Raw genomic sequence first — 14,436 nt, forward strand, 5'->3', positions numbered from 1 at the left:
GCTCTTATCCAGAGCGAATACATGTTATATTTGAGATTCTTCAAAGTAGCAACCCTTTGCCTTGATGACAGCTTTGCACACTCTTGGCATTCTCTCAACCAGCTTCATGAGGAATGCTTTTCCAACAGTCTTGAAGGAGTTCCCACATATGCTGAGCACTTTTTGGCTGCTTTTCCTTCACTCTGTGGTCCAACTCATCCCAAACCATCTCAATTGGGTTGAGGTCGGGTGACTGTGGAGGCAAGATCATCTGATGCAGCACTCCATCACTCTCCTTCTTTGTCAAATAGCCCTTAGACAGCCTGGAGGTGTGTTGGGTCATTGTCCTGTTGGAAAACAAATGATAGTCCCACTAAGCACAAACCAGATGGGAAGGCGTATCGCTGCAGAATGCTATGGTAGCCATGCTGGTTAAGTGTGCCTTGAATTCTAAATAAATCACAGACAGTGTCACCAGCAAAGCACCCCCACACCATCACACCTCCTCCTCCATGCTTCACGGTGGGAACAACACATGCGGAAATCATCCGTTCACCTACTCTGCATCTCACAAAGATGCGGCGGTTGGAACCAAAAATCTCAACTTTGGACTCATCAGACCAAAGGACAGATTTCCACCGGTCTAATGTCCATTGCTTGTGTTTCTTGGCCCAAGCAAGTCTCTTCTTCTTATTGGTGTCCTTTAGTAGTGGTTTCTTTGCAGCAATTTGACCATGAAGGCCTGATTCATGCAGTCTCCTCTGAACAGTTGATGTTGAGATGTGTCTATTACTTGAACTCTGAAGCATTTATTTGGGCTGCAATCTGAGGTGCAGTTAACCTCTTATGGATTGGACCCTTTTTTTCAATTTTCGCTTAAAATGACATACCCAAATCTAACTGCCTGTAGCTCAGGACCTGAAGGAAGGATATGCATATTCTTGACACCATTTGAAAGGAAACACTTTGAAAGTTTGTGGAAATGTGAAATTATTGTAGGAGAGTAGAACACATTAGATCTGGTAAAAGATAATACATTAAAAAATAAAATAGAAACGCATGTTTTTTGGTATTGTCTTTGAAATGCAAATATAATATTGCAGTTTAGGCGCAATTTAGATTTTGGCCACTAGATGGCAGCAGTGTGTGCGCAAAGTTTCAGAATGATCCAGTGAAGCATTGCAACACTGGACTATTTTGTATCAAGTCTGCCCAAATGTGCCAAATTGGTCAATTGATACATTTTCAAGTAAATAACTATAGAGAACATACAAAAATAATATGGTAATACAAAATGTAAGTTTACACACTCCCAGGAATGTCATACATGATGGATCATTAGCTTATACACTAACTTTCACACATCTAGATGGCCGGGTGGGGTGGGTGTGGAGCCAGAGACAGCAGGGGTTCAAACTGTAGAACCCAGTTCCTACATTTAAATATAAAATTGATTTTATCAAACAAAACTATGCTACATTTTATCTCTGGGACCCTCAGGATGACAAATCAGAGCAAGATTACTGAATGTAAGTACATTATTTACTTTCAGAGGTGAATGTATCAAACCAGTTGCCGTGATACGTTTTTTGTTGTTGTGCACTCTCCTCAAACAATAGCATGGTATTCTTTCACTGTAATAGCAACTGTAAATTGGACAGAGCAGTTAGATTAACAATAATTTAAGCTTTCTGCCCATATAAGACATGTCTATGTCCTGGAAAGTTTGCTGTTACTTACAACAGTCATGCTAATCACATTAGCGCACATTAGCTCAACCGTCCCGTATACGGGACACCGATCCCGTAGAGGTTAACTCTAATGAACTTATCCTCTGTAGCAGCGGTAACTCTGGGTCTTCCTTTCCTGTGGCGGTACTCATGAGAGCCAGTTTCATTATAGCGCTTGATGGTTTTTGCAACTGCACTTGAAGAAACTTTCAAAGTTCTTGAAATGTTCCGTATTGACTGACCATCATGTCTTAAAGTAATGATGTGCTGTTGTTTCTCTTTGCTTATTTGAGCTGTTCTTGCCATGATATGGACTTGGTCTTTTACCAAATTTTATATACCACCCCTACCTTGTCACAACACAACTGATTGGCTCAAACACATTAATAGGGAAAGAAATTCCACAAATTAACTTTTAACAAGGCACACCTGTTAATTGAATGCATTCCAGGTGAAGCTGGTTGAGAGAATGCCAAGAGTGTGCAAAGCTGTCATCAAGGTAAAGGGTGGCTATTTGAAGAATCTCAAATATAAAATATATTTTGATTTGTTTAACACTTTTTGGGTTACTACATGATTCCATATGTGTTATTTCATAGTTTTGATGTCTTCACTATTATTCTACAATGTAGAAAATAGTAAAAAATAAAGAAAAACCCTTGAATGAGTAGGTGTGTCCAAACTTTTAACTGACTCTGTATATATTTTGGGTTCTTAGGCATGTGGTAAGACAGTTGAACAAAGCTCTTGACGCCTTTAAAAGTTATATTCTTCAATGATCAATTGGCTAAAGACCAAATCTGAAGGCCACCTGTAAAATAGGCATCCTAAAACCATGTGAGTGGGTTTCTACATGATGTATCAATTTATCCCAGCCTCAGACACTTGCATTGGGATACAGACCTACTGAGAGTTATGTAAGATGACACTACCTATCTCTTCATGAGACACTCATTGTGAAGTGCAAGGGTTTTACTCTGTCTAGGGGGTCGGGCATAGGTATATAATATATAATATGCCATTTAGCAGACGCTTTTATCCAAAGCGACTTACAGTCATATAGGTAATGACTCAAAGTTAATGGCACAGGAGCACGGTGCAAACAAAGAGGCTTTTATTAAGAAAGGCTCATTAAATCCTGGCTCTTCCAGAGCTCTACAGGGTCACAAAAATACATCCCCAGCAGTGCTAGCTGTGCCACTAGAGATCCTGGTTCGAATCCAGGCTCTGCTGTAGCCGGCTGCAACCGGGAGACTAATGGGGCGGCGCACAATTGGCCCAGCGTCGTCCAGGGTAGGGGAGGGAATGGCCGGCAGGGAGGTAGCTCAGTTGGTAGAGCATGGCGTTTGCAACGCCAGGGTTGTGGGTTCGATTCCCACGGGGGGCCAGTATGAAAAAAAAAAAAGAATAATGTATGCACTAACTGTAAGTCGCTCTGGATAAGAGCGTCTGCTAAATAATGTAAATGTAAAATGATCAAGTGGTCGAATAACTAATTTCTATGTATTCACCTACATTGAGATGCTATTTGAGTCACTATTCCACATGAGAATTTCCTTGATCTGATTTCAATTTTCAATCTGTGCATTCTATCTGTTTCTCGCCACCTTCCCCTTTGATGTTACATTCAGGTGGAAAGCAATTTTGTATCAATTCAATCAAGGAAGTTGGAAGATTATAGGACTCCTTACACATGACTGGTTGTTTTAAGGTCCTCTGGGACCTTTTCATGTATAAGCCACGTATACAGGCGTAGGCCTGCTCTCATGACACATAACATTCAAGTCAGCAATGTGAAAACATCCAAACGTATGCCTCCTCGGATCCCAGAGACCCTAGAAAGTTAAAGCACACGGTTCTGTCCTCCAGGAGAAAGTCTAGTTGTCCAATGAGGTCCAAGCTGAGATGTTCCAACAGATGCAGACACACGCTCCAGTCATCCACCCTCTCTGGACCTCCGAGTAAATTCAGCCATAACGATCCAAAAATGTCCAGAGATTGTGGCCAGTCTTCAAGTAGGTCATCCATTGCTTGTGTCCTGTATAACCATGAGAGTAAATCCAGTCAATTGGTAGGTCTGTGTGTTTGTGCACAGTTTGGTTTTGATCAGACTCTGTAGTAGTGGTAAATGTGATCTATACTGCCTATGACGGTGTGGCAAGTGCTCTCTCTCTCTCTCTCTCTCTCTCTCTCTCTCTCTCTCTCTCTCTCTCTCTCTCTCTCTCTCTCTCTCTCTCTCTCTCTCTCTCTCTCTCTCTCTCTCTCTCTCTCTCTCTCTCTCTCTCTCTCTCTCTCTCTCTCTCTCTCTCTCTCTCTCTCTCTCTCTCTCTCTCTCTCTCTCTCTCTCTCTCTCTCTCTCTCTCTCTCTCTCTCTCTCTCTCTCTCTCTCTCTCTCTCTCTCTCTCTCTCTCTCTCTCTCTCTCTCTCTCTCTCTCGCAGGAGCTTAGTGAAGCCATCTGTCTACATCCTGAATTTAACCCCCTTCCCCAGTAAACACACACACACACACACACACACACACACACACACACACACACACACACACACACACACACACACTTTAAAGGAGCCTATCAGACTGCAAGGGATTAGTCCTTATATAGAATAACCTCATTGGCCCTAGTGGCACTGCCAGGTTGGCTCACAGTGAGTTGTAATCATCTCTCACTTGTCTCCAAATCAATTTGTGAGGTGTAGACATCTTTTGAGGACGGTGGAGAACCCAAGCCATATGCCATATCTTTACATGTCTTTGCTTACAATCATATCACGAGTAACATGCTTAATTGCACACACATAATTATCTGTGCTTCAGATCACAGGACAGAGGCCTCAACTCAATCTGACCTTGAACTGGCTCAAGCTGCTGAACACTGTCTGTACCCAACGTAGCAAATGTTTCATTGTTAATCATTGTTCAACTGAAAGCTGTATCAGTTTCGTATCAACCAACGTCTGTAATGGAACATGTATACAGCATTCAGAATGACTATAGCATTTTGAGACTAATTTGCTCTCTGCCTTTAAGCTATTTGCCTTTTAGCCCCCAGGGTTAGGGTTAGGGCTATTATACCATGCTATTCTGATCACCAAACTGTAGACGGAATTGCCATGACATTAATTTTGTACTATGCCCTTGCATCTAAGATTTAACCTCCTCTCGCAAGTTAGAAGATTTCGGTATTAGATGTGTTACTTCGACCACCTCCATGGTCTCGAGTCTCCTCTCTCTCCAGCCAAGTCAGCTTATAAGAAATTGCGGGTCTACACCATCCTATTCAATCACATATTCATGCAGGGAAGTTGATGCACACATTTTCCATGAGAGGTCAAAGACCTTGGAAAAAGTGGGGAAATGTTTGCAGACAAATGCATTTTACAGAATGTTCTAAGGATAACCACCAGATGGCACTGATGTCAACATTGTGACGCTGAACTCTTTTTATGGAGTATTGTGTACAACCCAACCTGTCACATAAAACCTGCAATGTCTTATTAACTCAAACATTGTTACACGTAAAGGTTTCACTTTCAAAAAGAGAATCTCAGTAGCTTTGAGGTAAAGTCAGTCGTGTGACCGGCTGCAGACCATCCTGTAATAACTACGACATTAAAAGGAAATGTGATGGGGAGAAGTTCACGCTCAGTCTCTGGGTGTAGTTCACGCTCAGTCTCTGCGTGTAGTTCACGCTCAGTCTCTGGGAGAAGTTCACGCTCAGTCTCTGGGTGTAGTTCACGCTCAGTCTCTGGGTGTAGTTCACGCTCAGTCTCTGGGAGTAGTTCACGCTCAGTCTCTGGGAGAAGTTCACGCTCAGTCTCTGGGTGTAGTTCACGCTCAGTCTCTGGGTGTAGTTCACACTCAGTCTCTGGGAGTAGTTCACGCTCAGTCTCTGGGTGTAGTTCACGCTCAGTCTCTGGGTGTAGTTCACGCTCAGTCTCTGGGTGTAGTTCACGCTCAGTCTCTGGGTGTAGTTCACGCTCAGTCTCTGGGAGAAGTTCACGCTCAGTCTCTGGGAGTAGTTCACGCTCAGTCTCTGGGTGTAGTTCACGCTCAGTCTCTGGGTGTAGTTCACGCTCAGTCTCTGGGTGTAGTTCACGCTCAGTCTCTGGGAGTAGTTCACGCTCAGTCTCTGGGAGAAGTTCACGCTCAGTCTCTGGGTGTAGTTCACGCTCAGTCTCTGGGTGTAGTTCACGCTCAGTCTCTGGGTGTAGTTCACGCTCAGTCTCTGGGTGTAGTTCACGCTCAGTCTCTGGGAGTAGTTCACGCTCAGTCTCTGGGTGTAGTTCACGCTCAGTCTCTGGGTGTAGTTCACGCTCAGTCTCTGGGTGTAGTTCACGCTCAGTCTCTGGGTGTAGTTCACGCTCAGTCTCTGGGTGTAGTTCACGCTCAGTCTCTGGGAGTAGTTCACGCTCAGTCTCTGGTTGCACAACCAGGCTGATGTGGATACTTTAATGACATAATCGAATCTACAATATTATAATATTAACTACTAACTATGTGTTATTTTCAAAAAGAAACCTGAAAGTTAGACATTTCATACTGTTATGATGGGTATATTTATTTATTCACAAATTACATTTCACAAATACAATATGACAGTTTACATGACAAACTGAGTTGCAGTTCACTTGAATCAAATCAAATCAAACTTTATTTGTCACATGCGCCGAATACAACAGGTGTAGACCTTACCGTGAAATGCTTACCTACAAGCCCTTAACCAACAATGCAGTTCAAGAAAGAGTTATGAAAATATTTACAAAATAAACTAAAGTTAAAAAAAAGTATAAAAAGTAACACAGTAAAATAACAATAACGAGGCTATATACAGGAGGTGCCGGTACCGAGTCAATGTGCGGGGGTACAGCTTAGTCGAGGTAATTTGTACATGTAGGTAGACAAAGACTATACTAAAACAATATCTATAATCATCCTCTGTTTCAATCACGAGGTCACGCCCACATTCTTTTCGTTGTTCACCCAAGTTACAAAACTACATGTTGGTTTCCTTGCCCTGTAAGCCATCTATGGACAAGGTGTGATTGGTTTTGTTGACCTGGCCACTGTGTAACTTTGTGATTTGGGTGAACTATCCCTTTAAACAGGCTGGGACAGGAAAGCGGTAGTAACTCTCACACAGTGTCCTCGGAGCTACCCATTGTCTGATTTAGGATAGGTTTTTATCCAGCAATGTCATGCCTTGATGTTTTATGATATTGATGGCTTCTCATGTCAATTGTTTATCGAACAATACAAGTTTAATGTCGGGGGATAAAAGATCAGCAGTATTTCTCTCCTTTCTAAAGGAGGGTAACTTTGAACAGGGTGGTAACAAAGGCTGCTGCTGGGTTTCTGATAACTCCCCTTAGCACCATAACTATTACACCATGGGTTTGTGAAAGAGGAACTCTTCAGCCCTTGTTGCCGATGGAACTGAAAATGAACTCCTCCTGAGCAGATTTCCAAATACACTTGATATTTCTGGTGATGTCCAGGAAGACGTGTGTGTTTGTCTCACAGACAAGTAACCAGCCTTGGGCAGATGAAGTCAGGTCCATTCAGATAAGAGAACAACCCGCTTGCCTTGTCCCGGACTCCTCTAAGGCTCTTAAACAACAGAGACTACGGCTACGTTGAGACCTTTGTTTGAAGTTTGATCCATGGGAAACCCTGGGCACAAAGATGCTGTGGGACAAAGCGGGCACAGTGCTGCCGGTCCCTAGAGTGGCACCGTAGAGCACGGATCCCATAACCTGCCCCCGATTCAGCACCCCCTGGGAGGGGCCACTCCCCAGCCCACCAATGGTAGCCTCAGCCGGGGGCACCTCCACAAAGAGGGATAGGTTTACACACTAAAATCGAGGGCAGGGTGTGGGGTTAATACAGTGTACAAGCTAGTTTGGGAAGCTTTGTGACAGTGACCATTACAGCCTATTTCTTGGGGGACTAGGTGGCCAGTGACATAAAGTGGGTTTGAGTTGTAATGAACATGCAACCATAGAGGGAAAGACAAAGCTATCCAGCAATTGAGATTTAAGGTCTGATTTACCAAAGCTCACTCCCAGGTAGCCAAGTAAATATGCACACGTATTTCACCTCAAACAGGTTCGTTCAATCATGTAAATGCTTTTACATGCCGTTGGTGTAATATGTCACGGGTGTGACTCATTTCCAACGTTTAACCTAACAAGCATTTCTATTGGTTAATTGCCTGGTCATGTGACTTGCACTGCATGTATTTAAACCCCACTGTTTTGTATTCCTTGGTGGCCCCGCAGGATGTGATGCAGTCGGGTGGAACCGTTGAGATGAGCATGTAATGGTGGTGCTTGATGAGAGCACATGGCTAAACTGGAGTTAGTGTGCTATAATAGAATGTATGAAGGCGTGGTTGCCTGCTGGACTGTCACATCCCCTCTTTGTTTGGTTTGTAAAGCTGTAAAATAGCACTGTTTGTAAAGGTAAAAGTATTAGAAAATGATACGAAGTGTGAAAATTATTTACAGAACTGAAATACAAATGTGAACCAAGAACATGCTTGAACTTTGATTTCATCTTGAGGCGAGAACCATGCCTTCAGGAAATGTTAACATTATTTTTGTCTGCTTCACTCTGCGTGCTCAACCCAGACCTAGAACCTGTCACTTTCCACCCCGTGATATCTTAGTAATCGGACAATTTTTTTTCTAGAAGAATTAGTGAATTTTTGTAAAAGCATTTTCACTAAATGTTTTTTTATTTTTATGAAAAGATGTTGATTCGTCGGTAAATCACGGATAACACCCTTCAAACTCACATGACGTGCGAAGACGATGGCCATTCCAAGCCCTTACTGTCATCCCATGATCAGATGGGACAGAAGTACTAGAATGTTCCGCATTCCAGCCATAATCTATTTACCAAACGCCACAGCATGAAGAGACTTAGCCAGCTCCAACCTTCCTCCAGGCAGAACCACAGGGAGGCTAGGATTATGTACACAGGCATCTTCACGACAAGATTGAGTGTTTACAGGTTATTCTTTGAAATGTGTAAAAAGTGACTGGGAAGAGAAACATTCACAGTGAGGCTGACAAACAATCCATCCACCTGACAGGTGTTGCATATCAAGAAGCTGATTAAACAGCACGATCATTACACAGGTGCACCTTGTGCTGGGGGGAAATGGTCACTCTAAAATGTGAAATTTTGTCACACAACACAATGCCACAGATGTCTCAAGTTTTGAGGGAGTGTCCAATTGACATGCTGACTGCAGGAATGTCCACCAGAGCTGTTGCTAGAGAATTTGATGTTCATTTCTCTACCATTAGCAAGAGTTGTGGACTCGAGTGACATGACTTGGACTAGAGTCTGACTCAAGTCACAAGACTTGAGACTCGACTTGATAGAAAATACAGTAACTAGAGACTTGACTTGGAGCCTCAAGACTCGGGACTCGACTTTGACTTTTGACTGATGACTTGAATTTATCTGGCCAGGTTTTGTAATATTTTGTCACTCATTTTGTGGCACAGTCTACATGGATTACTCTACACGCAGCCAGAGACAGTAGGTGCAGCATCGCCCTTGCAAAAAATCCTGCAACAGATTAGCTAGTGAAACGCACATTCGGCAATGATTGGATCAGTAAACTGTCAATCAACACAGGTCGGGTGGTGAGCTAGCGAACAGATTGTTGATTTGCTGTACAACTATATGATCCGGTGCAGCGCAAACGTCAAAAATTATAGGAAGAGAGGATTGCCATAATAGATAAATATGCAGCTTTACTTTGCAAGTTCACCAGAAATCGGGCAACAATTACTAGCATAGGCCTACTGGTATTTTGGTATGTAACAATTGCTTGAAATTGATCATTTACTTATGAAGCTTGATTTTGATATTTGTTTAAAATGAATTATTACTGTGGATCTTCACTTGTGCTCTCCAAACTCCCGCCAGTGGAGAGTGCTTTTTTTCTCTTGTTGAAACGTTTGCTCTTGCTTTAACATGTTTAAATGCATAGGCCCTATGTGGTAAATCTATATTCCATCTAATACTACAATAATTGATAGCCTTTTATCAATCCATCCCCGTACCGTTTATTGCAACACGTAGATATTTCTGTTTCATGTTTGATAGACCTACGATACATTTTCATTTAGCCAACCATTTCTTACACGCTGAGTGGGCGCAAAGTTTTTTGTGCACATGAGCGTTCGCAAGACACATGAGGTAGAAGTTCTGTTCAATTCAATTAATGGTTTCCTTTATTCATATTTCCCGGGTGATGTCAGAGTTCCGTGTCTGTGTCCTATGTCTGTCATTCTGGTTGTGCGTAATAGGAGCGTGCACGCCTCCGTGCGCATAGAAATAGGCTACGTGGCCTGCGAGCTATACGCTTTGGAGTCATAACGTTGAATAAGATAAAATGATTGTTCCATGTATGCATGTTGTTGAAATATCGTTCATAATCATTAAGTCTTATTAAGACCAATGTAACAATGGGATGTGGAAATTGCCTTTTGCATTGTAGAACCAGTTCATTGGTTGTAATTGCAAATTGGGTAATTGTATGGTCCTGGGGGCCAAGTGCTTATATAATGTAGGCCTACCTGTTTGAGCTCCTGTTAGACAGATTCAATTTGATTTCTCAAGGGGAGGCTGTACAGTCTTGCCATCTACCTGTGTCCGTTCAGATAGGACAGGTTAAGCCTGATACAGAGGCTATTTCTTTTGGGCTATTGCCCGTGTATATTTGGTCAATCTACTCCTATATTTTATATGATATGGGGCTTTCACCATTGGATCACCAACACCTTTAAATATATCTGCACTCTGAGCACTCATGCCCTTACGACTGCTACAAGGTCCCTATTTTACAATTACTTAGGCAAATCAAAATGTGTTGTAGACTAAATAATGAAAAGGGCTGTCTGGTAATGAACTGTCCTCAATAAATAGACAATGATTTGTAGTTGAACAAGTTGTTGCATTTATAGATTAAATTTTTTTACTTGACGAGATTTGCCTTAACTTTTGACTGGACTTGACTTGCTCTTAGAATGCACGACTTGGACTTGACTCGAGTCTTTACCCGTTCGATACTGAACAAAAATATTAACGCAACATGTAAAGTGTTGGTCCCATGCTTCATGAGCTGAAATAAAAGTTCGCAGAACTTTTCCATGCACACAAAAAGCTTATTTCTCTAAAATTTTGTGCACAAATTTGTTTACATCCCTGTTAGTGAGCATTTGTCCTTTGCCAAGATAATCCATCCATCTGACAGGTGTGGCATATCAAGAAGCTGATTAAACAGCATGATCATTACACAGGTACACCTTGTGCTGGGGACAATAAAAGGCCACTCTAAAATGTGCAGTTTTGTCACACAACACAATGCCACAGATGTCTCAGGTTTTGAGGGAGCATGCAATTAGCATGCTGACTGCAGGAATGTCCACCAGAGCTGTTGCCAGAGGATTGAATGTTCATTTCTCTACCATAAGCCGCCTCCAACGTTGTTTTAGAGAATTTGGCAGTACGTCCAACCGGCCTCACATCCGCAGACCACGTGTAACCACACCAGCCCAGGACCTCCACATCCGGCTTCTCCACCTGCGGGACTGTCTGAGACCAGCCACCCGGACAGCTGATGAAACTGAGGAGTATTTATGTCTGTAATAAAGCCCTTTTGTGGGGAAAAACTCATTCTGATTGTCTGGGCCTGGCTCCCCAGTGGGTGGGCCTAGCTCCTAAGTGGGTGGGGCTATGCCCACATGGCTGTGCCCCTGCCCAGTCATGTGAAATCCATAGATTAGGGCCTAATGAATTTATTTCAATTACCTGATTTCCTTCTATGAACTGTAACTCATTAAAATATTTAAAATTGTTGCGTGTTGCGTTTTATATTTTTGTTCAGTTAGAATGGAACTTACTCTGCACAAAAGTTCCTGTCCACTTCTTCTTTCAGTGGAGAATATATATATATTTTTAGTTCTCATTTTTACATTTTAGTCATTTTAGCAGACGCTCTTATCCAGAGCGACTTACAGTTAGTGAGTGCATAAATTTTTTCATACTAATGACCTTGGTGCCCCAACAGTGTCTGTGGGCAAATTTGGTTGGATACTTGAATTAGTTGCCCAGACACATCAACACAAAAAAACAAAAAAAAAAAGCTGTGTGGTTGCTGGGAGAGAAGCAATTCATGTGGCCAGGCACCAAGCATATACTTAATTTGGGTCATTTTGACATGGCAGAACATCCCAAGGGGTCCACTAAATGGCTTGGCCTGACTGAATACTATCACAGATAAGACTTGACCTGCAATACAAAGTAAGAACCCAGTCACCTGATTCTTCTGCACACAAAACAAAGCATAAGGAAACATCTTTTTTCAGCGTTCATGAAGCTTCATTGCTGCGGTGTTACTATCACTGATGTGCAATAGTGACTTAATTCGAGACGGTTATGACAGTGTTGAGTGCACTGGCTTTATGGTGACTAATGCACGTCATCAGGTGACTTCATTTCCCTGTGGTACAGCAGCATTCTAATCATTAGCATGCCTATGTCAGAACTGCCATATCTGTATGTTAATTGGTTTGATGGTTCCTTCCTGTCACCCCCAACTTGATCACCCCATCAACTGAATGAAAAACCTGGTCCCAGATCAGTTTGAGTTGGCTATACAGATATGGGATCAGGCTACTGAATCAACGCTCTATTGATTACTTATGTGTAAGTGTGGTGAAAATCTTACATTTGACACACAACTGATTAATATTCTATTATCCATCAGCTGTCCTGTATGAATTTTTCTCTCATAAAGTTTGCATCATTTCCTGTTGTGTAGAAACATTTCCATAGCTGTGCTCTTCCCTGAGTGGCCCCTGAGCGTGGCCCCTAGTCCAGCCAGTGTAGTCTAATAAGCCAAGCGCTTGTATACTATAGGTGATGAGAGTCATCGAGACATTCTCAGGCCCAGCGCTGTGGGGATTCTCACCGACATTTGGCACAGAGGAGCGGTTTGTCCACTGGCAAATGATCTTGTGCTCAGATGTACTGTAGTGTTCCTAACAGCTTGACTGAGAGCTTCTTTGTACTGGCTCTCCACTGAGACTATGAGGGTCCGGGGACATCAGGAGAAACATTCAATAGAACAGATTAGCTGCTCAACGCTGCCAGTGATGTTATGTCACGGTCTTGACTTTACTGTTACACGTCTGGGAAAGAATCCATTTATTTGTTCTGTAGATATGTGTAAGTATGGAAATGCAGTAGTTTAGAAAGAGTAGTCTAAATGAATATGTATTGTAATGTATTGCATTATTTTGTATTTGAAATTATTTCCCCTCTTACCAATATATATTTTTTAATTAATGTAATTAATTTACTAAAATGAATTGTACATTTCAGTCGTTAACTACCATCCTACAATACACCTAGGCATGCCCTCAAGTCCCTCACAATGTTTATTTTACTATCTGATTGTGTATGAATTAATTAATTTGACACGTATTATTTTTCGTGTCAAATCGCCAGTTGCCAACCCAACCCTAATGGGATTAATTGACACATAAACAGACATTACAATAATTCACTGTGATGATTCTTCTTCCGGTGTTCTCTGCAGCGCACATCGAATAGAGTGAGAGAAAAAAAATACAAATAAAAGAAAAATCTATACATAATAGTAAATAAGAATAATAAGAATAATTATATCCCTAGAGCAGTAAAAAATATACATAGAGTGCATACAGAAAGAGTAGTTAAAAAAAAAAAAAAAAGAGCTTCCTGCCATCCAGGACCTCTATACCAGGCGGTGTCAGAGGAAGGCCCTAAAAATTGTCTAAGACTCCAGCCACCCTAGTCATAGACTGTTCTCTCTGCTACCACACGGCAAGAGGTACCAGAGCACCAAGTCTAGGTCCAAAAGGCTTCTTAACAGCTTCTACCCCCAAGCCATAAGACTCCTGAACAGCTAATCAAATGGCTACCCGGACTATTTGCATTGTCTCACCCCCCCCATCCCCTCTTTTATGCTGCTGCTACTCTGTTTATTATCTATGCATAGTCACTTTACCTCTACCTACATGTACATATTGCCTCAATTACCTCGACTGTACCGGTACCCCTGCACATTGACTCAGTACCGGTACCCCCTGTATATAGCCTCCCTACTGTTATTTTACTGCTGCTCTTTAATTATTACTTTTTCTTAAAACTGTATTGTTGTTTAAGGGCTTGTAAGTAAGCATTTCACTGTAAGGTGAAATGCTTACTTATCCTGTTGTATTCGGTGCATGTGACAAATAAAATTGGATTTGATTTGATTTGAAAATGAGTTTCATTCTCTATTTCTTCAAGGTCACAATAGTTACATAGTCTTTCCTCTTCACCACAATACCGACCTGTTTCAATATGTAGGGGCAATATAGCACATAGTGATCTCTTGCTTTTAGGTGGGTTGCACATAATATATCTCTCACGTACAAATTCACCCTTAATCAATCAAAAGGTTCTCAATTTGGGTTTATGAGTAATCTCCTTCACCCATTTTTTTTTTCATATTGCATCAACAGTTATTGAAAGTATAGGTGCAAACTTGTGGACACCTAAAAAGTAACGTACTGCTCTGTTATGGACATGTCCGTTTTTGAGAGACCCCTTAGCACCACACACACCTGCTGAACAGTCCAGAACAGGACACACGCATGTCTGATACAGTTTGGAATA

The sequence above is a fragment of the Coregonus lavaretus genome (genome assembly GCF_964263955.1).
Source record: "Coregonus lavaretus genome assembly, chromosome: 14".
NCBI classification, from domain to species: domain Eukaryota; kingdom Metazoa; phylum Chordata; class Actinopteri; order Salmoniformes; family Salmonidae; genus Coregonus; species Coregonus lavaretus.